This window comes from Neovison vison, chromosome 12 (assembly GCF_020171115.1).
Source record: "Neovison vison isolate M4711 chromosome 12, ASM_NN_V1, whole genome shotgun sequence".
Lineage (NCBI taxonomy): Eukaryota > Metazoa > Chordata > Mammalia > Carnivora > Mustelidae > Neogale > Neogale vison.
Window position 1 is genome coordinate 99,061,788 of NC_058102.1, and position 22,735 is coordinate 99,084,522.

General features: G+C 41.9%; 1 long non-coding RNA gene across 3 annotated transcripts in view; it reads left to right on the forward strand.

The window, feature by feature from the left end:
• LOC122891221 overlaps positions 1-22,445 on the forward strand; it is a 30,118-nt gene extending 7,673 nt beyond the window's left edge. Inside the window, exons 4-6 of one of the 3 annotated variants that reach the window (XR_006381261.1) lie at positions 11,288-11,419; positions 12,901-13,094; positions 21,591-22,445. This is a non-coding gene — a long non-coding RNA (uncharacterized LOC122891221). Of the gene's footprint in view, positions 1-11,287; positions 11,420-12,900; positions 13,095-18,156; positions 18,224-21,590 lie in introns of those variants that run through there. The other 2 variants (XR_006381260.1, XR_006381262.1) reach the window with 2 other exon arrangements.
• The last annotated feature ends 290 nt before the right edge of the window (positions 22,446-22,735 follow it).

The following is a 22,735-nucleotide window of genomic DNA, read 5'->3' on the forward strand; positions in this document are numbered from 1 at the left end:
CAAGACATCTGCAAAGAGAGAGAGTTTGACTTCTTCATTGCCAAGTTGGATACCTTTTATTTCCCTTTCTTGTCTGATTGCTGTTGCTAGGACTTCTAATACTATGTTGAACAAGAGTGGTGAGAGTGAGCATCCTTGTCGTGTTCCTGATCTCAACGGGAAGGCTGTGGGAGCTTTTTCTCATTGAGGATGATATTTGCTGTGGGTTTTCCATAGGTAGATTTGATGAAGTTCAGGAATGTTCCCTCTATCCCTATACTTTGAAGCGTTTTAATCAGGAATGGATTCTGGATTTTGTCAAATGCTTTTTCTGCATCAATTGAGAGGACCATGTGGTTCTTCTCCCTTCTCTTATTGATTTGTTCCATCACATTGATTGATTTGCAAATGTTGAACCATCCTTGTAACCCAGGGATGAATCCCACCTGGTCATGGTGGATAATCTTTTTAATGTGCTGTTGGATCCTATTTGCTAGGATCTTGTTGAGAATCTTAGCATCCATATTCATCAGTGATATTGGTCTAAAATTCTCCTTTTTGGTGGGGTCTTTGCCTGGTTTGGGGATCAGGGTAATGCTGGCTTCATAAAAAGAGTCTGGAAGTTTTCCTTCTGCTTCAATTTTTTGAAAAAGCTTCAGGAGAACAGGTGTTATTTCTTCTTTGAAAGGTTGGTAGAATTCTCCAGGGAATCCATCAGGTCCTGGGCTTTTGTTTTTTGGGAGGTTTTTGATCACTTCTTCAATTTCATCACTAGATATTGGTCTATTCAGGTTGTCAATTTCTTCCTGTTTCAGTCTTGGAAGTTTGTAGGTTTCCAGGTATGCATCCTGGTATGCATTCAGGTATGCATCCATTTCTTCTAGGCTGCTTAACTTATTGGCATATAACTGCTGATAATAATTTCTGATGATTGTTTCTATTTCCTTGGTGTCAGTCATGATCTCTCCCCTCTCATTTATAATTTTATTAATTTGGGTCCTCCTTCTTTTCTTTTGTATTACTTTAGCCTGTGGTTTATTGATCTTATTGATTCTCTCAAGGAACCAGCTTCTAGTTTTGTTGATGTGTTCTACTGTACTCTAATTTCTAACTCATCAATCTCTGCTCTAATCTTGATTATTTCCCTTCTTGTGCATGGGGTTGGCTGAATTTATTGTTGATTTTCCAGTTCTTTAAGGTGTAAACAGAGCTGGTGTATTTGGGAATTTTAACTTTTTTGAATGGGGCTTGGATGGCTATGTATTTCCCTCTTAGGACTGCCTCTGCCATATCCCATATGTTTTGGACTGATGTGTCTTCATCTCTCTGGTCTCCATGAATTGTTTAAGTTCTTTGATTTTCTGGTAGATCCAAACATTCTTAAGCAGGTTGGTCTTTAACTTCCAAGTGTTTTAATTCCTTCCAAACTTTTTCTTGTGGTTGAGCTCCAGTTTCAAAGCATTGTGGTCTGAGAATACACAGGGAATAATCTCAGTCTTTGGTATTGGTTGAGCCCTGATTTGTGACCTAATATGTGGTCTATTCTGGAGAAAGTTCCATGTGCACTGGAGAAGGAGTATTCTGTTTTTTTAGGGTGGAATGTTCTGTATATATCTATGAGGTCCAGCTGGTCCTCATTCAAAGCACTTGTTTCTTTATTGATTTTCTGCTTGGATGATCTGTCTATTACTGAGAGTGATGTGCTAAGATCCCCTACTATTAATGTATTTATTCCAATATGGCTCTTTATTTTGGTTAACAGTTGGTTTATGTAGTTGGCTGCTCCCATATTGGGGGCCATAAATATTTATAATTGTCAGACCTTCTTAGTTGATAGACCCTTTAAGAATGATATGTCCTTCTGTATCTCTGACTACAGTCTTTAGCTTAAAATCTAATTTATCTGATATGAGAATCGCTATCCCAGCTTTCTTTTGAGGCCTGTTGGCATGAAAGATGCTTCTCCATCCCTACACTTTCAATTTGGATGTATCTTTAGGTTCCAAGTGTTCCTTTTGTAGACAGCATATGGACAGGTCCTGTCATTTTATCCAGTCTGTAACCCTTGACATTTTAGGTGAGCATTTAGGCCCTTCATGTTGAGAGTGATGTCAACTTTTTATTGACATCATGATGTCTGTGAGGTGTTTCTTTCTATAGATTGTCTCTGTAAATTTATGTTCTATGTCACTCTTGGGTTTTTTCTTCTTTTATAGAACCCCTCCTTAATATTTCTTGTAGTTCTGGCTTGGTGTTCACATACCCTTTTAAACCTTGCCATTCTTGGAAGTTCTTTATCTCTCCATCCATTTTGAATGTCAGCCTTGTTGGATAAAGTATTCTTGGCTGCATGCTCTCCTCATTCAGTGCCCTGATTATGTCTACCAGCCCTTTCTGGCTTGCCAGGTTTCTGTGGCCAGGTCTATCATTATTCTGATGGACCTTCCTCTGTATGTAAGGGATTTCTTTCCCCTAGGTGCCCTCAGGATCTCCTGTCTGAAATTATGATTTGTGAATTTCACAATTAAGTGTCTGGATGTCTTTCCAGACTCGTTGATCTTGGAGGATATCTTTCTGCCTCTAAGACATGAACACTTGTTCCATTCCTCAGATTAGGGAAATTTTCACCCAGAATTTGTTCAACTATATCTTCTAGTCTTCTCTCTTTCTCCACCCCCTCAGGGATCCCAATAATTCTGATGTTGGAACATTTCATGACCATTTATTTCCCTAAATCTGTTTTCATGGCTTCTAAGCTATTTGATCCAGGCCTCCTCCTGATCCTCCTTCTCTATCAATTGGTCCTCTAGATCACTAATTCTATCTTCTGCCTCGGTTATCCTGGCTGTTAGAGTATTTAGATTAGATTGGATCTCATTGCTGGCACTTTTAACCTCTGCCAGATCAGCTCTCACTTCTGTCCTTAGAGATTCTATGTTGTCACTAATGGTTTTCTCCAACCTATCCATTACCTGGATAATTAATACCCTGTATTCCCATTCCAACATACCGTTTATGTCTATATCCAATATTCTGTGGGAGAGGGCACAGTCTCTGAATTTTTCCTCTGTTGGGTGTTCTTCCTTCTAGTCATTTTGGTGAGAGGTGGTTGAGGGGATGCATAGCTGAATATTATCAACCACGATCCATGCAAGGTGCACTCTGGGAAGTTTCAGAGCAATTGGAAGTCACCACCTAAAAGAAAGAAAAAAGAAAAAAGAGAGAAAGAAAGAGGAAAAAAGGGAAAACCCAGCCAAAATGAGCCCCAAAAGTAAGATTTATAAGGTATATAAACAAAAACAAACAAACAAAAGGACACACAAAAGTAAATGACAAGACATGTTGTTTCCTGTTTGTTAATTTTGGCCATTCTAACTGGTGTAAGGTGATATCTCAATGTGGTTTTAATTTGAATCTCCCTGAGGGCTAGTGATGATGATCATTTTTTCATGTGTCTGATAGCCATTTGTAGTCTTGATTGGAGAAGTGTCTGTTCATATCTTCTGCCCATTTTTTGATATGTTTGCCTGTTTCATGTGTGTTGAGTTTGAGGAGTTCTTTATAGATCGTGGATATCAACCTTTTGTCTGTACTGTCATTTGCAAACATCTTCTCCCATTCCGTGGGTTGCCTCTTTGTTTTTTTTTTTTTTTGACTGTTTCCTTTGCTGTGCAGAAGCTTTTGATTTTGATGAAGTCCCAGAAGTTTATTTTCACTTTTGTTTCCTTTGCCTTTGGAGACATATCTTGAAAAAAGTTGCTGTGGCTGATAGCGAAGAGATTACTGCCTATGTTCTCCTCTAGGATTCTGATGGATTCCTGTCTCACGTTGAGGTCTTTTATCCATTTTGAGTTGATCTTTGTGTACGGTGTAAGAGAATGGTCGAGTTTCATTCTTCTACTTATAGCTGTCCAGTTTTCCCAGCACCATTTATTGAAGAGACTGTCTTTTTTCCACTGTATATTTTTTCCTGTTTTGTCAAAGATTATTTGACCATAGAGTTGAGTGTCCATATCTGGGCTCTCTAATCTGTTCCACTGGTCTATGTGTCTGTTTTTATGCCAGTACCATGCTGTCTTGGTGATCGCAGCTTTGTAATAAAGCTTGAAATCAGGTAACATGATGCCCCCAGCTTTATTTTTGTTTTTCAACATTTCCTTAGATGTGGAGAAAGGGGAACCCTCTTACACTGTTGGTGGGAATGCAAGTTGGTGCAGCCTCTTTGGAGAACAGTGTGGAGATTCCTCAAGAAATTAAAAATAGAATTCCCCTATGACCCTGCAATTGCACTCCTGGGTATTTAGCCCAAAGATACAGATGTTGTGAAAAGAAGGGCCATCTGTACCCTAATGTTTATAGCAGCAATGGCCACAGTCGCCAAACTATGGAAAGAACCAAGATGCCCTTCAACAGACGAATGGATAAGGAAGATGTGGTCCATATACTCTATGGAGTATTATGCCTCCATCAGAAAGGACAAATACCCAACTTTTGTAGCAACACGGACGGGACTGGAAGAGATTATGCTGAGTGAAATAAGTCAAACAGAGAGAGTCAATTATCATATGGTCTCACTTATTTGTGGAGCATAACAAATAGCATGGAGGACAGGGGGTGTTAGAGAGGAGAATGGAGTTGGGAGAAACTGGAAGGGGAGGTGAACCATGAGAGACTATGGACTCCAAAAAACAATCTGAGGGGTTTGAAGTGGCAGGGGGTGGGAGATTGGGGTACCGTGTGGTGGGTATTTTGGAGGGCATGGATTGCATGGAGCACTGGGTGTGGTGAAAAAATAATGAATACTGTTTTTCTGAAAATAAATTAATTTATAAAAAATTTTTAAAAAAGTAAATGACAAGAAAAACAGCCAAAATGAACCTCAAGAATAAGATTTATTTAATACCAGAACAAAAACAAATACACGGAAACACTGACAGAAAGTCTTTAAAAAAGAAAGAAAGAAAGAAAATCAGATCTGCTGCATCAAACTCCTTGCTGTGTGCTGCGTGGAGACTTATGAGAAGAGATCTAGAGCTAGCCCTTCCTTTCCCTTGCTCCCACACGCTGCATCCAAGTGCCCAAGAGCTGCTGCTTCAGCATTCATGGTAGAACAGGAAGTGCCCAGGAGGCTGGAAGGCAGGGAGAAGAGTGGAGAAGACAAAAATAGGGAAGGGTGAGTCATTGATGACCACATGGAACTACCTTGCCAGCTCTAAGCTGTGTATCTCTGTATTTCTTTACTATGAAGACATAAATCTATCTTGGGTTTTCTATAACATGCAGTAACCCCAGCTGATAAAGCAGTCTCTGCTTCCCCAATCTATTCTCCACACAGCCAAAAAGATCCTTTATAAAATGTGAGTTAGACAATTCCATTTCTCCACTTAAATTTTTCCTTTCTTTGTGGCTTTCCTAGCCACTCAGAATAAACACAGAAGTCTTTGCAAGGGTCTGTAAGACCCCAAATGATCTGTGCCCCCCACTCGGAATCCAGTTCCCACTAGTACCCCCTCTCGCTCCCTCCAGTCCTGCCATGTGGTTTTCTTGCCAGTCCCTGTGCCACCAGGATGGTCCAGCCTCAGGGTCTCTGCTCACCATGCTCTTCTCACGGATATCAGCCACCCTCACTTCCAGCAGCTCAAATGTCCCTTGTCAAAGAGATCTCCTCTTACCACCTCACCCCCAGCATGGGAGTCTCTATTACCTATCTCCATCATAGAAACGGTCACCTCCTGGAATCTTATGTGTATTCATTTATAGTCTGTGTTCCCCCTCCCCCTCAAGGAAGATATAAGCTCAAGGACCATTTTCTGTTTGATCACTAGTCTTTCTCATTTGGGGCCCAGATTGGAAAACAAATACATCTGATCATTTAACACAGAGGAATTTAAAGTCTGGAATAGTTACACAGGTGTGAATGAGTTTGAGAAACCATACTGAGAACCATGATAGGGGAAGAAGAAGCCAGGTACACAAGGGAAGACGATGAGGAGCTTGCAGCTAGGCCACAGCCCTGGAGCCTTGGAAGGGAGCCCGGTGAGGGAGCTGTACAGAAAGCCCTTGGATGAGCCACCCACCCTCACGTTTCCACCTGGAATATCAGTAGAATTGTTTAGCTTCTTTGCAACAAGGTTCTCTCCCCAGTCTGGAGAAGGCCTGCTGAAGGGGGCACACTCACAGCCTCAGCTCCAGGTCACACAAAGACGACACACCTCACAGGTACAGGTGCTCATTTCTCAGTGCTCGGCCAGACTTGACCAACCAAAAGAGACGTGGACTCCAATTCAATCCCCACCCCAGACAAGGCTAATGACTTCTGGCCTTCCTCACCCACCCAGCCCACACTTCCTTCTCATCTGAGTAGGAGGGCATTGCCCTGAAACCTTGGACCATTCTTTCCTGGGGACAGAGAAACAGGGCCACACCCCATCCTAACCCTAACTTCTCGCCTCCAGCCAGGTAAAGTCCCCTACCTTTTGTAGGTTATCTGCCCATACCCAGTTTCATCCTTATTTCCCCACATCTTGAGAAGCCTTTCTGAGCTGTGGCCACCAGGGTGAAACAGTCTTCTCTCCATGAACTCAAACATGAAAAGGAGGGAGTTTTTCAGGACAGTCTTTATATTGTCTCTTTTCCCTCTCTTTCAGAGTCTCTCACTCTAGACCGATCTCTCTTAACTTTCTGTCAGCCAAATCTCTCCCTCTTCCTCCTGGTCCTTTTCTGTCTTTCTCTGCATGTGTCTCCATCTCTTCATGTGTCTCTGCCCACCCACCCATGCCAGGCCCTGCTCTTCGCCCTCTCTTGACTCATTCAAACATGCCCTCCTGTGAGCATGTACCCTCAGTTCCCAGGAGCCCAGAGAGGGCTCAGACCCCTTTGCCAAAAGGGTCCTCCTTCAGCGGCCTTTCTCCCTCCCCTTCTCACCTGACCCCAAATCCACTAAGCCACGTCTTGCTACCTGAGGGCATTTACTTTGCTCCTTAGCAAAGAGAGGTGTTTCCCAGGGTTCCATGCCAGCTCTGGTTTGCTATTTATTTTGGCAGTACTGTTGCCCTGCAGTACACTCTCCAAAGGTCATGGTGAAAACAGGCTGGGGTAGGGTAGTGGGCAGTGGCAGGGATATGGACGCTATAAGAGAAGATTTTTTCCAGGTTACCTGGGGCTCCTAACCCCCCAAGAAGCAGCCCACACAGCTCCAAGCTCTAAGCTTGGAATGTCACTTGTAATGCTTGGGAAGACAGCAGTGTGCTGGAAAATCGCATGAGTCAGCCTCCTTCGGCTTCAGCCCTGACCCTCTCTGAAGGCTCTCCCTGGGTTATGGAGCTGTTACATTCCTCCATCCAGCCCGCATCACCTGCCCTGAGCCTTGAGGCACTTCTTCCCCTAAGACCAGCCCAGAAAAGTTAAAATTAAATTAAATTAAATGTCTAATTGTGCACAAATTCACAGACAAAGCAGATACTCAGTATCCCCCCTACCTCACTCAGCGACCCCATACCACACACACACCTGTGCTCCACTGCCTCATAACCAGGGTCCTGGCCTTCCCATGGGGTGCTCACAGCACAGCTCTACTGTCCCATGCTGGCTCCTGCCTCCCTGCCCCTGCTCCCAAGCTGCCCTGAAAGGACAGGGAAAATCTCCCTGATACCACTCTACTCCTTGCCCAGGAACTCTCCTCCACCGCTCCCCCTAGCATTTGTCAATGACACGGGCCACTCCCCTCTGACTGTCAAGAGACCCTTGCTTCCCCACAGATCAGCTGTGAAGCTCTTGTCCCATTGAAGCAGTTGACCAGAGGACAGGGAACTCCCAGGGAGCCTAGGAGAGAGGGAGAACCAGACCCTGGGGCTCCGTTTCAGAAACTTGTTATGAAATTATACTGTCTACCACTGGCCAGCAGTGAGAGCTTCTTTGTTCTCCCCAGCCCTGAAACACACACACACACATCTAAAGAGAGTAAGAAAACTATGACAAAAATAACTGATTGTAGATCTCCTGTCTCAAAGAAGAGCGACAACTTTCATCCAGGAGGAGATGGTTGTTTTGCTTGTTTTGTTCTGGTTTTTTCTTTTGCTTAAAAATATTCACTTACTTGCGGAGCATAACAAATAACACAGAGGACATGGGGAAATGGAGAGGAGAAGGGAGTTGAGGGAAATTGGAGGGCGAGATGAACCATGAGAGACTATGGACTCTGAAAAACAACCTGAGGGTTTTGAAGGGGTGGGGGGTGGGAGGTTGGGGGAGCCAGGTGGTGGGTATTATGGAGGGCATGCATTGCATGGAGTACTGGGTGTGGTGCAAAAACAATGAATTCTGTTACACTGAAAAGAAATCATATATATATATATATATATATATATGTAGAAATATGTATGTATGTATGTATATGTATGTATGTATGTGTGTGTGTGTGTGTGTGTGTATATATATATATATATATATATATATATATATATATATATATATCCTGAGGGACCCTGAATGACTTTGGTTGGAAAGGTGAGGTTTATGTGGACAATAAGAAAGAAGGACAATGAAACGAACCAGCCCAGCGTGCTGAAGAGTCCCTACAAGTGGTAAGCACTCAATAAACACTTGTTTTGTGAAGGAGTGAGGAGAGAAAGTGAGAAGATTAGGGGAGGAAGCTGAAGAGGGGACAACAGCCAGGAGATGGTGGAAGTCAAGGAAGAGAAGCATTGTGGTAGAATGAGAGGCCCCGACAGGGGCTGGCTAGTGTCAGCCACAACTGACGAACATTCACTGTTGGTGATCAATGGTCAAGATAAAAGGATCATCCTGGACAGTCAACACAAACCTTCAGCAAGAGCCTCTCACACAACAGCTTCATGTTGGTGGTGCTCAGAGGAATTCAGACAAAGGGGACCAAGTCTTGTGTTCGGGGAGATTCGAAGCCAGTAGAACAAGGAACAAGACAGATTGGTAGTTCTGCCAGAGGAGGAAATCATAGGGAGAATTGATCATGAGGATAGAACCCCCTGGGGATTACTGATATTTGGTGAATGAACTGGACTCCCCACACACAGTATTTTTCATGTATAAAAAGGAGATATTAAAGAAGGTTGGGGAACAAGGAGACTCCCAGCCTTGAGAAAGATGTTTTTGTAAACATACAACCATACTGTGTATCTATTGAGCAAAACTGCATACTGACAGCAGAAGGTAGACTCAGAATAAAAAGTCATCCCCCCACGCCAGCTCCACTGTGTACAGACATGGTGTATTTGCTTCCCTCCTTCCTGCCAGGCTAGCAGTTAGGGATGGATTGACATCTGCCTAAGCCCCTTCCCCTCTAAGTGTCTCTGATCCATTATGGAAGCTAAATTCCTCCACATATCCGGCTGGCTCTTCTTGGTTGCCAACTCAGAACAGGAAGAGAGGGAGGGAATGGAATTCTACCCCAGAGAGAACCGGAGGGGACCAAGGATTATGGCCATTTGGGACATTTCAGGATACAAATATCCTCCTAAGCTTCCTGGAATCTCAGCAGGGAACAGAAACCCTAGTGTCCTTCATACTCCACTGGTCAGCTTCTTTTTCCCCAAGGTCTGCTCACATGTGAACTTACAGGAACATAAAAATCCTATTTGTCCAAGTCATTTTCATGATTGAATTGGCAATTCATGTATCTTGGCTTGCCACTCCAGTGCCTCCAGGGATTAAAGAATGTGTCAGGCCAATTGGGACTCAGTCCAGGTCCCATCAGTACTTTAGAACCAGCTCTAATTGCCAAAAAGGCCCAGAGTTAAACTGGGAGCCTCTATCCTCCTATTTAGGGTCCCATCTTATCACAGCTTCCCATAAAGGCCATCCCAGTCTTCAAACAACTCCCTTCACCTCACATTTATGTCACCCTCATTGACAGGGGTCCCCTAAATCAATCTCACTAAGCTGATTTGTCCTGGTTTTGCCTCTCTTCTTCCACATCCAAGACTGGCAATAAGCAGTCTCTAGCTTGGCAGCCTGACTTCTACCTCCCCTCCTTTCTAATCACCCTCACAGGCTTCTTCTTTCAGGAAGGCCCCCAAAAATGTATTGCTTCCCCTACACTTTCCCAGAATTGAAGGATGCCTCAGCCTTCCATTGCTTTGGGACAAAAGAACTTGGCTCAGTATGTTAGTGGCCCTGCTAAAGCCAAGTCCAAGTATGTGATGGTAAGGTGAGAACAACTTTGTCACAAATAAATCAGAGCTTCTACCTCTAAGTGGCCATTATCCTCTTCAAACTAGTCATTCTGAGAGAAAAAGCCCTTGTCCCAAAAGAGGACCAATTATCACTTATATATGGAACCTAAGAAAGTCAATCTCAGAGGAACAGAGAGTAGAGTGCTGGGGACCAGGGGTCGGGGGATGTAGGAAATAGGGTGAGACTCAGCAAAGGGCATGAACTTTCAGTTCTAAGATTAACAGGTTTGGGGATCTAATGCATATAATGGTGATGATAGCTAATAATATTGTATCATATACTTGACTATGGCTAACAAAGTAGATCTTAAATGCTCTCACCACAAAAAAGAAATAAGAACTATGTGTTGGGATAGACGTGGTAGCTAAGTTTATGGTGGTGATCATTTTGCAATATACAAATATAACAGATCAACACCACTGCACACCTGAAACTTAACATGGTGGGATGTCCAAATTATGTCTCCATAAAGCTATAAAGAAGAAAAGAAAGAAAGAAAGAGAGAGAGAGAGAGAGAGAAAGGAAGGAAGGAAGGAAGGAAGGAAAGGAAAAGGAAATAGTGCATCTTTTGCTCCAAAAATATTTGTGGAAACTCCTCTTTTCAAACGAACTTTAGAACCTGTTTAGCAACCAGTGCAAACTGAAAGCCTCATATCAGGGTGTCCAAGTCCCATTTTTTAACTTCAGCCTCTCTGCTCATATTCCTCACTGAACTGAATGTCCTTTGACTGTTTCCAAATATCCATTCAGCCTTCATTGGTCTGTGATGTGTCACATGAGAATATTCAAAGCCTGAGGCGTTTATTCCAAGGTGTTTTCCTGGGAAAGCAAACCTCTTTGCCTTCTGCCCATACCTGGTGCTCTCACCCAAGGTGACCAGTCAGCTTGCATCTGCTCAGTGCAACAACCTGTTATGGCAGGGCCAACAGATGCCTGACAAAAAGACGGGTGTAGTCGAAGTGATGAGTGGGAGATGATTCCTATAAAGACAATTGATGCTTGCATCTTAGATATCTAGGTGTCTCCTCCATCAGGCTAGGAGCTCCCAGAGGGATTGGGTCATTTCTTCCCACTGAATTCTATTATTTTCCATCCCCAGCTCCTTAGGACAGGGTTCTGCACACTAGTATGAGAACTAGAGAGAGAACATGCTGGACATGAGGACGTCAGACAGAGAATCAATAGGACCTTCCACAGGAGGTCCAAGAAGACAGCCTCTCGAATGACCCAGGTACAAAGGGGTGTGTTTTTTAACCATTTCAGGAGGAAAAAAGAAGAACCCTTTCTGGAGTAGCCCCTACCTCTCCAGTTCTATGCTTTCCCACTCTGACCCTATTTAGGACTGACATTAAACTTGGGGCACTTATTTTAAATTAATGAAAAAGATCTTTACCACTTAAATCCCTGCCTTCCACCTGTGGGTATATCCCCTCAAATTCCTGGGCCTTGGATGAGGAGCCAGGCTAGGAGGCCTGGAGGGAGGGAGGTATTTCCTGCCACAGGTTTTGGAGTCACTAACCCTGAGGACTCACTTAAAATGGGTGCAAAATACCAGGACCCATCCCTGTTGGCTTTCAAGGATCTTTAAAGGAGATGGGGAGTATTCACTTCTCTCTACAACCCAAGCACATACATGCACTCGCATGTGCACATACATACCCGACTTGGACTCTCTTCTTCTAGCTCAGACTCCCCATCTCATGCCCATCAAAGCCACACCACCCTCCCTCCCCACCCCTCTCACTCCCTGGAGCTGCTCTGCTGGTCAAGTCCTGTCCTCACAGACACTGCAGTTTTTATCCAACACAGGTTCTTCCTTCCACTCCCACTATCCCTGAACTATGACCTTTCTTTTCTAGTGGCTTCTTATTACAAGTACGATTAATCTCACAACCTTTTGTGTTAAGTTCAATATCAGTCCCAGACTGTAAACTCCTTGTAGGGAGGAATCTTAACAAATTAATTTTTCTGACCTCAGTGCCCAGGAGCTAGAGGGAAACCCAGGGGGAAGAGCCTAAGAAGGTCCTAGTGATTCTATGTCTGACTGTCCTCATGTCCAGCATGTTCTCTCTCTAGTTCTCATACCAGTGTGCAGAACCCTGTCCTAAGGAGCAGGGGATGGAAAATATAAGCTAGGGCCTCATTAGTCCAACGAACACAAGGCATCTCAGAATCAGTGCACACCTGTCCCTGGCGCTCCCTCAGTCCATGTGCTTAGCCTGGGCAGACAGGAAAAAGTGAGATAACGTTTACGCAAAGCTTGAAAGTAAATATTCAAGAATGGACCCTCAATAATCAACTGACCAGAAAGTCATGGTATCTGCCCAGTGTGTCATTAAAGGAAAGTAAGCCAAAGTGGAAGCAATGGTAGTCAGAAAATAACATTGATGTAACTGTTGGCAAAAATCAAATTTATCCACAAAGGACCAGGACTGGCCAGATGTTGACTCTCAAGGACTGAATCAAGGCTCTTCTGAGGCATCCAGTAAAAATTCAGTCCACTGTGTTCCAGTCACATGTCTCCTCTGCCCTCTACCCAGGCCAAGGTGAAGGGTCAAAGGCATCAGAGGAGCAAAGGGGCAACACCAGAGGTTTTTGGCAGAGAAGATGAGTCACATGGGTTGCAGGAATCAGGGTACAATGACCCTCATAGCACAGCCTCTGTCTACATCTCAATTCCAGTGAGTTAAAGTCATCTTCTCCCTTTGGAAGGTCTCTATTTGCGATCCAACTTCCAAGCAAGATCTGCACAAGCAGGAAGAATGAGAAAAGAAGTTCAGAAAAGTCTGTAGGTGGAGGATACCCAACTTTGCAAATACAGGGATGTCCCTCAGCTCTAAGAAGACTTCATGGAGAAAAGCCCTTCAACAGGACACATGCCAAGGGAGGAATCTTCTTCAAAACAGGTACCTCCCCAACTCACATGTTCAATTCCTTCCCTTTCTTTACATTTAATAATCTTGAACCTGGGATTTATTATAAAATAGAGGGAAGAGATACTCAGAACATATGTTCCTATTTCTCAAGCCCCCAATTCTGTAATAATTTCCTAATTAACTCCTGGGGTCAGAAGTGAGGCAACTAGAGAAATGGGTCAATAGTAAGCAATGATGTTTATAAAGCCCCTGCCTGGTGCCGGTTTTGCTGTTGGTGTCAGAGACCCACTCCACTCTTCGGAAAGACTTGTAAAAATTGCAAAGTTACAATGGTTGGCTAGTGCTCAACTCTAATGCTCTGCTGCTGGAGACCACTTGGGTCCTGGAGTCAGTTCTTCCCTTTGCCCACCACCCATCCATACACCACACACACACACACACACACACTCACCAATGCACTCCCAGACTTAAACCCTCAGGCACGCAGTGCTTATTGATTCCCTCAATCCCTTTATCTAACCAACTGCCGAGTTCATACCGCCTTTAAATATTTATCCAGAAATCCCCTTTTCTCCACCCACTGACCCTGAAGCACATCACCACTTCATTTTATCTTTTCTGTGATATCCCCCAGTAGGAGCAAGGCAAATTAAATATTCTCTATCTCAAATTCAATCCCAAACCCAATTTGAAACCTTTGATGATGGAAATCTGCCATTGCCAACTCTCTATAACTATTGCCCGACAGAAAGTTTATCTCATGGGGAAGTGAGGGCCCCCGCATGCCTGTCCTGTCCCATCTCCCACTATCCCCCTAACTCTACCGCTCACTGTCAGGAATCTCTTCTGAACACTCTTGATCAGAGAACCAACTGGCCCCTAGACCCTCCAATTCCTGATGGTTTTATTTTCATTTATTTCACAATGAGCCCTCTGCCTCCTGCAGGCATACCTGACCCTCCAGCCACTACAAAAAGCAGCCAGTCAGATGGGCGGGCAGGGGGGTGGGGGGTGACAGGCCATTCTCCATCAACCAGACATGCCTTAACCTCCCTCCAACACTTCTCACAGGGCCTGTCCTAGGGAAACTCGCTGGGCCCATACTCCACAGGGTGCCATGGAAGCCCAAAGGCAAAATCCCTGATCTTCACTTAAAAGAATAGGGAGGATTCAGAGAACTCTAGGAAAAGCTTTTAATAGAGATTTTTCCTCTGAGTCTGAAAGAATGAGTAGATTTAGACAAGCTTGAAATAAGACAAGGACTCTTGGGTTTAGGGAACAGCAGAGGGAAAGTTTTAAATTAAGGGAAAAAAAAAAAAAAAAACCTGTGTCAAATACATAACATCAAATAAAGGATTGAGGAGAGAAAAAAACTAACAATGTGGCAGGGCCAGATCACAAAAGGCCATGTTTACTCTGTTAAATATCAGAGGTTTATTCTGAGGAGCAGCGGAGAAGAGTTAGAAGATCTTAAGCAGGAAATGACAAGATCATATTTAAATTTTAAAAACCATTCTGGCAACAACCAGAGGATGGATCAGACCATGGGCAGGTAAACTCACTGGTATGAGAGACAGTGAGGGCTTGGCACTGAACATAAAGGGGAAGAATCCAGAGGCCTCTACCGGGTCACATAACTGATTAGATGTGGGGATGAGTGAGAATGCTGACAAAGCTAGGGCAACCCCAAGATATCTCACCTGGTCATCTAAGAATGTGTTCATGCCAGTAGGTGGGATGAGAGACATCAAAGGAAGAGCAGTTGTGGGCAGTGAGGATAACAGAGATGATACTGAGTTTGAGACAGCTGTGAGACCTTCCGTGGAAGTCCACCAGCAAGTTGTACAGAAAAGTCTAGAAGTCAAAGAGCGACCTGGGATAGAAAGAGATAGGACTGATCAGTAGAAAAGATAGATAAAGTCATGAAAAGGCCCTGAGCACAGAAAGTAGCTCAGTGTTCACAGAAGGTTTGAGGAGGGAAGGCAAGGAGTGAGTGGGGAACATATTTACTGGAGAAATGTAGTCAGGCTGACAGGCAGTGATAAGCGCCCAGTATAGGTTTGTCGTGATACATTTAAACCAAGACCAGCCGACTTATGATTTTCTCCAACAATGTTCAGTGAAGAAGGACAAGCGCCAAGTAGGCCAGCTTGGGATCCTTAGTCATTATTGTGCATAAGGACTATGCCAGATTTCTTCTCATTTAAACTAAAGTATGAACAATTTTATACAAACTGCATTATTATTTAAATTATTATTTAAATGCCCTGGATAAACAACCCAGATGATCTGACATGGTTTAAGTGTCTATGAACAATCTTTTATCTCCTTCCCAGATTATTGTAGACTCATTTTCTAGGCAGTGTTTTGGTTTTGCTTAGGGCTGGGGGGGAGGGGGTGTCTTTACATGGCACTTTAACATGAATCAAATGTTTTCAATATTTGAATCCCCTGAAAAAAGACTAATATGTAATGAAAAACTAGTAGAGAAACACACATTGCGCAGGTGACCCAAATCGTAAGAGATTATGATCATTGACATTATTGCTTACCACTTTGCAAAATGTAGCCTTGGAGCTGTACTCCTGAGTTCCCCATTTGTTTTGATTTCTCTAAGACATGGATTCTGGCAATAACATTTTCCTGAAATCCTGCTTTGACTTTTTCCTCTCCACAGGGGTCAGACCTGACAAATAAGGGTTAATTTTGTCCCTGAAAGTTTCACTGATGTTCTCCTCTTTGCCTAAACAATAAGTCAGATAGGAAGGGTGACCCGAGTCAGCTCCCAGTGCTGTATTTTCAAGAGACCTCAGTGCCCTATGTTTGACAAAGAAATCACTTCAAGGTATTCAATACTCTACTCTATTGATTCTCATGACCTGATAGTTTCCCAGAGGTTCGCAGAAATTGGCAGGTGATGTGATTAAACATCACTCACCCAGGGAGTTCAAGGTGGACTGTTTCTGGAAGATCATTTATTCCTAACAGTTCCAGAGAACAACACAGAAAATTACAGAATGGCAAGCACTAATATTTTTTAGCAAGTTATAATACAGTTGTTGGAATTCATATACTATAATAGACACATCATGCCTCAAACCATGCACTAAAAAATAACGTAAGCAGAATAATTATCAGGATGTATACTCACAGACTTTGATCTCTGTCTCAGCCCTCTCTGTCCAACATCATGTCAACTGGTTTTATTCTCAAGAATATTCTTTCAATATGACTTTATTATCTTTATTTCTGCCAACCTTTTTTGCCAAAGTTGCTTTTTATGGTAATAAATTTGAAATTGTTGGCACCTTTAATTAACTCTTTTCTGTAGATCATAATATTTTAAGTGAGAAAAACACTCTCTCTGCAATTGCTGAAGTAATTGGTAAACTCAGAAAATTCTGCCAAATAAAATACTGTATTCTAATTTTTCCTTATTGAAATGTGTAAATATCTCAGAAGTTTCCACAGATACTGTCTTCTAGCCTGTTGAGAATAGCATTACCTGACAAATATTTTTAGAAGGCAAAAAGAACTGACAAGTAATCTTTCCTTACAATCCTTTGAATGTTTCACCAAATTTAGATGACGCAACATCATAGGGCTCCTTAATTGCAGCAAATTCCAGAATAAAATGTCAATTTGTTTGTTTAAATATAGAACCTCTAACAAAACATTCTTCCCACGAGGTTGAGCTATTCTAAAATCTCAAAATTAAACCTTGTAAAATGTTTGAGTGCTGATCATTTGATTTGTTTGGTGTTTCACTTGCTTTCATGTAAATAAATTTCAGTGTCCTACTGTTGCAGGCTTTCTTTTCAAACATGGCAATTTATTAAAAGCTTCAAATACTGAAGTGTTTGGCATTTAATAAATACTTTGATTAAAGACTTCCAGTGAATTTTAAACAAAATGTATTCAGAATTCACAGACTAATGTCCATGAATATAAACCAATAATAATTATTCTGCTTATTTTCTAAATTAAGTTGATGGTATCAGCTTCCTCATAAGGTGTATCCATATAATTTATGATTTATGCTTATATATGCACATTTATTATGTATATATGTGTCCTTAAACATATACTAATTATATGCGAGCTTGTCATTTTATATATGTATTTATAAATTTAATGTATATTTGTAAATTTTGACAACTGTAACCAACTGGATTGGTAGAATATTGTCACTTATTTGGCCCCAAATATAAATTATACTTGCACCACAAGCACATTCCTATTTTTTAAATTTTATATCATTTTTACCACGACATTATGACCCACCAAAACTTATATTCTTATTATCACCATAAAAACAAATAATTTTTTTAAAGATTTTGCTTATTCATTTGAGAGAGAGAGTACACAAGCAGGGGGAGTAGCAGAGGGAAGGAGAAGCAGACTCCCCACAGAGCCTGGAGCCCGATGCAGGGCTCAATGCAGGGCTCCATGTGAGGACTCCAGGATCATGACTTGAGCCGAAGGCAGACCAACTGAGCCACCCAGCCTCCCCCAAATAATTTTTATCTTCAAATTTAAACTGTTTAACTAACTAAATTTACAATAGCATTCCCAATGTCAAGTGAACTTCCAAAATCTTTATTCTGAGTCCATGAATTGAATGGGAAAAATACTGAACCATTATTGGAATTAGATGATTTTCTACTTAAAATATCTGATGACATTCATATAAAATGGGCATCTTTTAAATGTTTGCCAAGTCCTTTCATTAATGGAGCCAATAATTTAACAGCCAGAAGTTCATTTTTCACATATGCTCAAGGAAACTTGGAATTTAAAACTAACAAAATTATTTGAGAACAGCCATTTGATCTAAATGAAAGTCATCCTCTCATAGAGTCATACAAAAATACACTTTCTGCAGCTGTAGACGTTAAAGCTTTGCCTTTGAGCACGGTCTGCTTAAATTATGACAGACTTGCCTTGGATGGTAATGCTTCTTCAACAGTCTTGTGTCTTCTGGCTTTCTGTGGTCAGGGATAGGACTTTGTGTCTTGGTTTCTTTGAGTTGCTGTAACAAAACTACCATAAGCCAAGGAGCTTATAAACAACAAAAATTTATTTCACACAGTTTTGCAAGTTGGAAAGTCCAAGATCAAGTCTCACTGTATCTTCACCTGGTAGAAGGGACACAGGCGCTCTCTTTGTAAGTCTCTTTATAAAGGCACTAATCTCATTCATGGGGCCTCCATCCTAATGAATTCAGCTCCTCCCAGAGTCCCCACCTCCTAATACCATCACTCTGGGCATGAGGATTTCAACTTAAGAATTTTAGGGGGATAAAACATTCAAAACATAACACTACAGCTTTGGGAATTGGTAATAAATGTCAAATAATTTGACAAGTGTCATGTTCATCAGCAACTTTCTGTAGGAAATGAATATCAGCTACTTGGTTTTTGTTTGTTTTTGTTTTAGTTCATTGCTGCCAAAAGTGCTCAAAATTCTCAAAACAATATTGTTTGTTTATTCTCAAAAAATAAAATAAGTAAATGAGATTTGAACCATAAAACAATTGACCAAAACCACTATCACAAAGAAAGTTGGGCTATTTACTATTTGTCTATTGATATGATATATTGAAATATATCGTTGTATTCATCTCTATTACAAACCTGATCAGCCTCTGGTCCCATAAATATCTCTCATAACTGCCCAATTTTCCTGTTGCCTCTGTCAACCTATACCCTAATTTTTGTTGCACTTCCTAGGCCACTTCACAGGGTGACACCCCAAGTAGCTGACATTTCAATTGGCCAGCAGAGGGGACCATGTCAAACTCTTCTCTCACCACCATCAAAGACCTGAAGGAAATCACTGTCCCTAACTGTTCCAAGTAGGCACACTATTTTGTATCAGAGTGCACTGCATGCTGTCTTTCAAAGTGAGGTTTTAGTCAAATCGCATCTATAAAAGATAAGAAGAAGTAAGAAAGCATATCACGAGCTGTCTTTCAGACTTAACCATGTGTTAAAATGAGAGTGTGGGTTTCTCACACTACCCAGTGAGACCACCACTTAAATGCAAAATGAAGGTCTACCAAATGACCTCAGTTTATTTATTTAACCTCGGTTAAAAATAATATTAATTTTGCTAATGTATGAAAAATATAGGTCACATGCTAACCCAGACCAGACCCTGGGGAAAAAAATAGGTCTAGACTGAGACTGCACCAGGCAAACCAGGGCAGATAGCCACCCTACTCAATATCCACTTTAAGCATTTGACACTCTTTGCTTCCACCACAGAAAATATAAAATCCCAAAGTAATAATCAAATCCTTTGAATTAAAAAAATATAAAAACTATCCAGATTAGGGGCATTTGTCAAGAATACCTAAATTGAGTAAGATGCCCAAGCAGAATTGCATTAATGGAGCTCAGATTTTATTTCTCAGTTTCATTGATTAAGCTTCTTCATTGAAATATATCATTGTATTCATCTCTAGGAGAAAGCCAAGATTACCCTTCACTCCTTTTCCAGGAGAGAAAATACTTGGAGGAAGAGGCCAGATTAGACTGGGGACCCTCACTGGCCATGTTTTCTAGTTGGGGTCAGGGACAGAGCAGGATAAATATGACCATGTACAACGAAAACCTCTCTCTGGCTCATTTCTACAGACACTGATGACTTTAGACTTCATCTCTCCCAACTGGAAAATTCCAAGTTTTCAATTTTAGCTTGATGAATAGCACCATTTAGGACTCTCAACCACACAAAATATACTTCTCATATGACCCAATTAAGCTTCCTAAAGTTCTGCATTATGCTTTAAGGCCAAAGATCCAGTCAAAGGATTGACCCAATCCAACCAAAAATGTTGAATGGTTCACATGTTCCACATGTCAGGAGTTCAACACTGAACAGAACAGTCTCAGTCTTTTTGGAGAAAACAAGAATGAGGAGGACCAGAAAAATAAATCTCTCAGTATATCAAAATGATAAGTGCTATGATAGAACTATTAAGCGGTGTAGGTGAGGTTCATTAGAGAAGGGGATATAAGAAGAAACATGTAAAAGGCATTACTCAAATATGGAGAATGAAGATGAAGCGGTAGGTGGCATTCCAGAAATAAGGAACAACATGTGCAAAATCCTTGGACAAGTGAGAATAAGGCACACTGAAGTACTGACAGAAAACCTGCATGGCCAGGACATAGACCAACAGGTGAGAAATGTATAAGCATAATGCTGTGGAGCGACAGGAAGAGGCAAGATCACAAGGACCTTGTAAGCCCTGTTTCATTTTTGTTTTAAAAATGCCAGGAGAAATTAGAGTGCAGGAGGGAGTGGAAATAATCCACAGAGCAAGAGTTCTAAGAGGGCAGAAGATGGCATTTAGATCCTAGATGAAAGGTTAAGTCTTAGACAAGAGAGAGGAAAACTCTGAACATCATAATTATGGAAGAGAGAAAAAGTGCATGTGAGTACATTTAACATTGTAGATGTTGCCAGGAAACAAAGGGAATTTATGTCCAAGCCCTTCTATTTTCTCTGTGAAGCGGGTGAGCTTCACTCTGTGGGTGAGGCAGGATGTGCTGGGGTGGGAGGTTTACGGAGCTAGAATAAAGTCTGCCATAGCTTCTGTGGAGAATGGGAGGCAGCGCTAACTAGGCAAGCATTGCGGATTTGTTTGGAGAGTCGAGGGCCTGAGATTTTAAACCAGAAATGTGAAGGTATCGTTTTTAAAATTTTGTGTATTTTCTTAACTAGAAATGCTCAATAAACTTATGGAATAATACTGGAGTAGGCAGATAACTGGATTCTTCAAGGGTGGGAATTTTGTCAGAGTTCATAAAAATGATGCCAGATAATAGCGTACATTGGCACAAGAGTTGTCTAAGTGGTGGGCCATGTAACTTAACCTGGAAAGGGAAGCAAGTGAAGACTGGAATCAGCAAATATGTACAAAGAGAATATAGATGTCCAGGAAGTGATATTTGAAAAATAGGTATAAAGGAAGCATCAGAATGAGAGCGTTGGAAGGGTCGGAGATTATGGTCAGTGTTTTTAAGAAGCACAGTAGCTCTGAGTAATGACCAGGTCCAGGGACTGGCCATGGAAGTTGGGATGAAAGTCAAGAAGAAGGCAAGGAACAGGGAACCCAGACTGCTGAGTGGGTCAAACTCACGAATCCTCGCAGTTGTCCAGAATACTGAAACAGAAGGGAAGACCACTGTCCAGGAGTCAGTCTTCCTTGAAGAAAGGGAGCTGTCGGGGAGCTCAGTAGATGTGGCAATGAGGAGGGGTAGGCAGAGGACCCAGACTCCTTGGAGGACGGGGTGTTAGTGGGATGTCTGGCCACTGCAATAGAGTCTAAGGTGACCAACATGTTTGTGCTCAACCGAGGGCTCAGCTGTGGGAGTGTGAGCAAGCCACACCTCAGAGGGAAAAGAAGGTTTTGGGGGAGAGCCTTGCTTCTTTCTGTTGGGATTGCTTTGTTTTAAATTTAGTTAACAATTTCTGGCTTTATATCAATTAATCTCCTCCTCTCCTTTTTTCCAGGGTCTTGGTTGGCCATCTCTAGCCACTAAGCCAGCCACTGAATTTATGTTTGCTAGGGTTTTTTGTATTTTTTGTGGTTTTTTTTTTCTTTTCAAAGAAACACTAAACACCAGGGGTCCGCTAAGAACTGCACTGGTTACCGAATTCAAGGTTCAGTTTTCTTGTTGACCCAACAATTATTATGATGACTATTCTTTCTCCCCAGCGGTTACTTTGTTGTTACTGTTTTTTTAATCACCACTAGTTCTCTTTCACCTTAATTTCTAAACTGTGGTAGTATCCTGTGTTAAGAGAACGTGGCCTTTATAATTTCTTCTTGGCGAAGAAGGGGAAGGAGAAGAGGATGATGATGATGATGAAGAAGAAGAAGGATTGGAAGATATTGATGAAGAAGGAGATGAGGATGAAGGTGAAGAAGATGAAGATGATGATGAGGGGGAGGAAGGAGAGGAGGATGAAGGAGAAGATGACTAATGGAACACTGATGGATTCCAACCTTCCTTTTTTAATTTTCTTCAGTCCCTGGGAGCAAGTTGCCGTCTTTTTTTTTTTTCCTTTTTCTTTTTCTTTTCTCCTCACGTGCTCATTCACCCTGTTTTTTGAAGTCTCCTTCTTCTCTCCCTTTATACCATGGTTCTCAGCTTATTTTGGGGGGAAATACCTTGAGCAGAATATAGTGGGAAAAGAATCTCTACCCCTTTTTGTTCCAAATTCATTTTTGTCCCTTCCTGTCTCAACAAAAACAAAAACTTTATGGAATCAACACCACCGTGCTCTGTGGGAAAAAAGAAAAACCTTCTGCTCCCTTAGCTCTGCTGGAAGCTGGAGGGTGCTAGGCCCCTGTGTGGTAGTGCATAGAATTCTAGCTTTTTCCTCCTTATAATTTCTTCTTGGAGCACTGATTCAGATTTTCTCTGGTACTTAGTATATAATTGATTTTGCAAAGCCTTGTGAGTGTTAAAATAGTGCTTACTCTCTCCTCACTAAATATAACATTCAAAGCAACTTTGTCCATTGTCCATTATTCAAATCATCTATACACAAAATTATATCTGGTTCACGTGAATCATCACTTCCTGAGACTCACAGAGTGACATCTCCTACAGGGATTTTGGTTTTGTCAGATACACCTCATTTTTTTAACA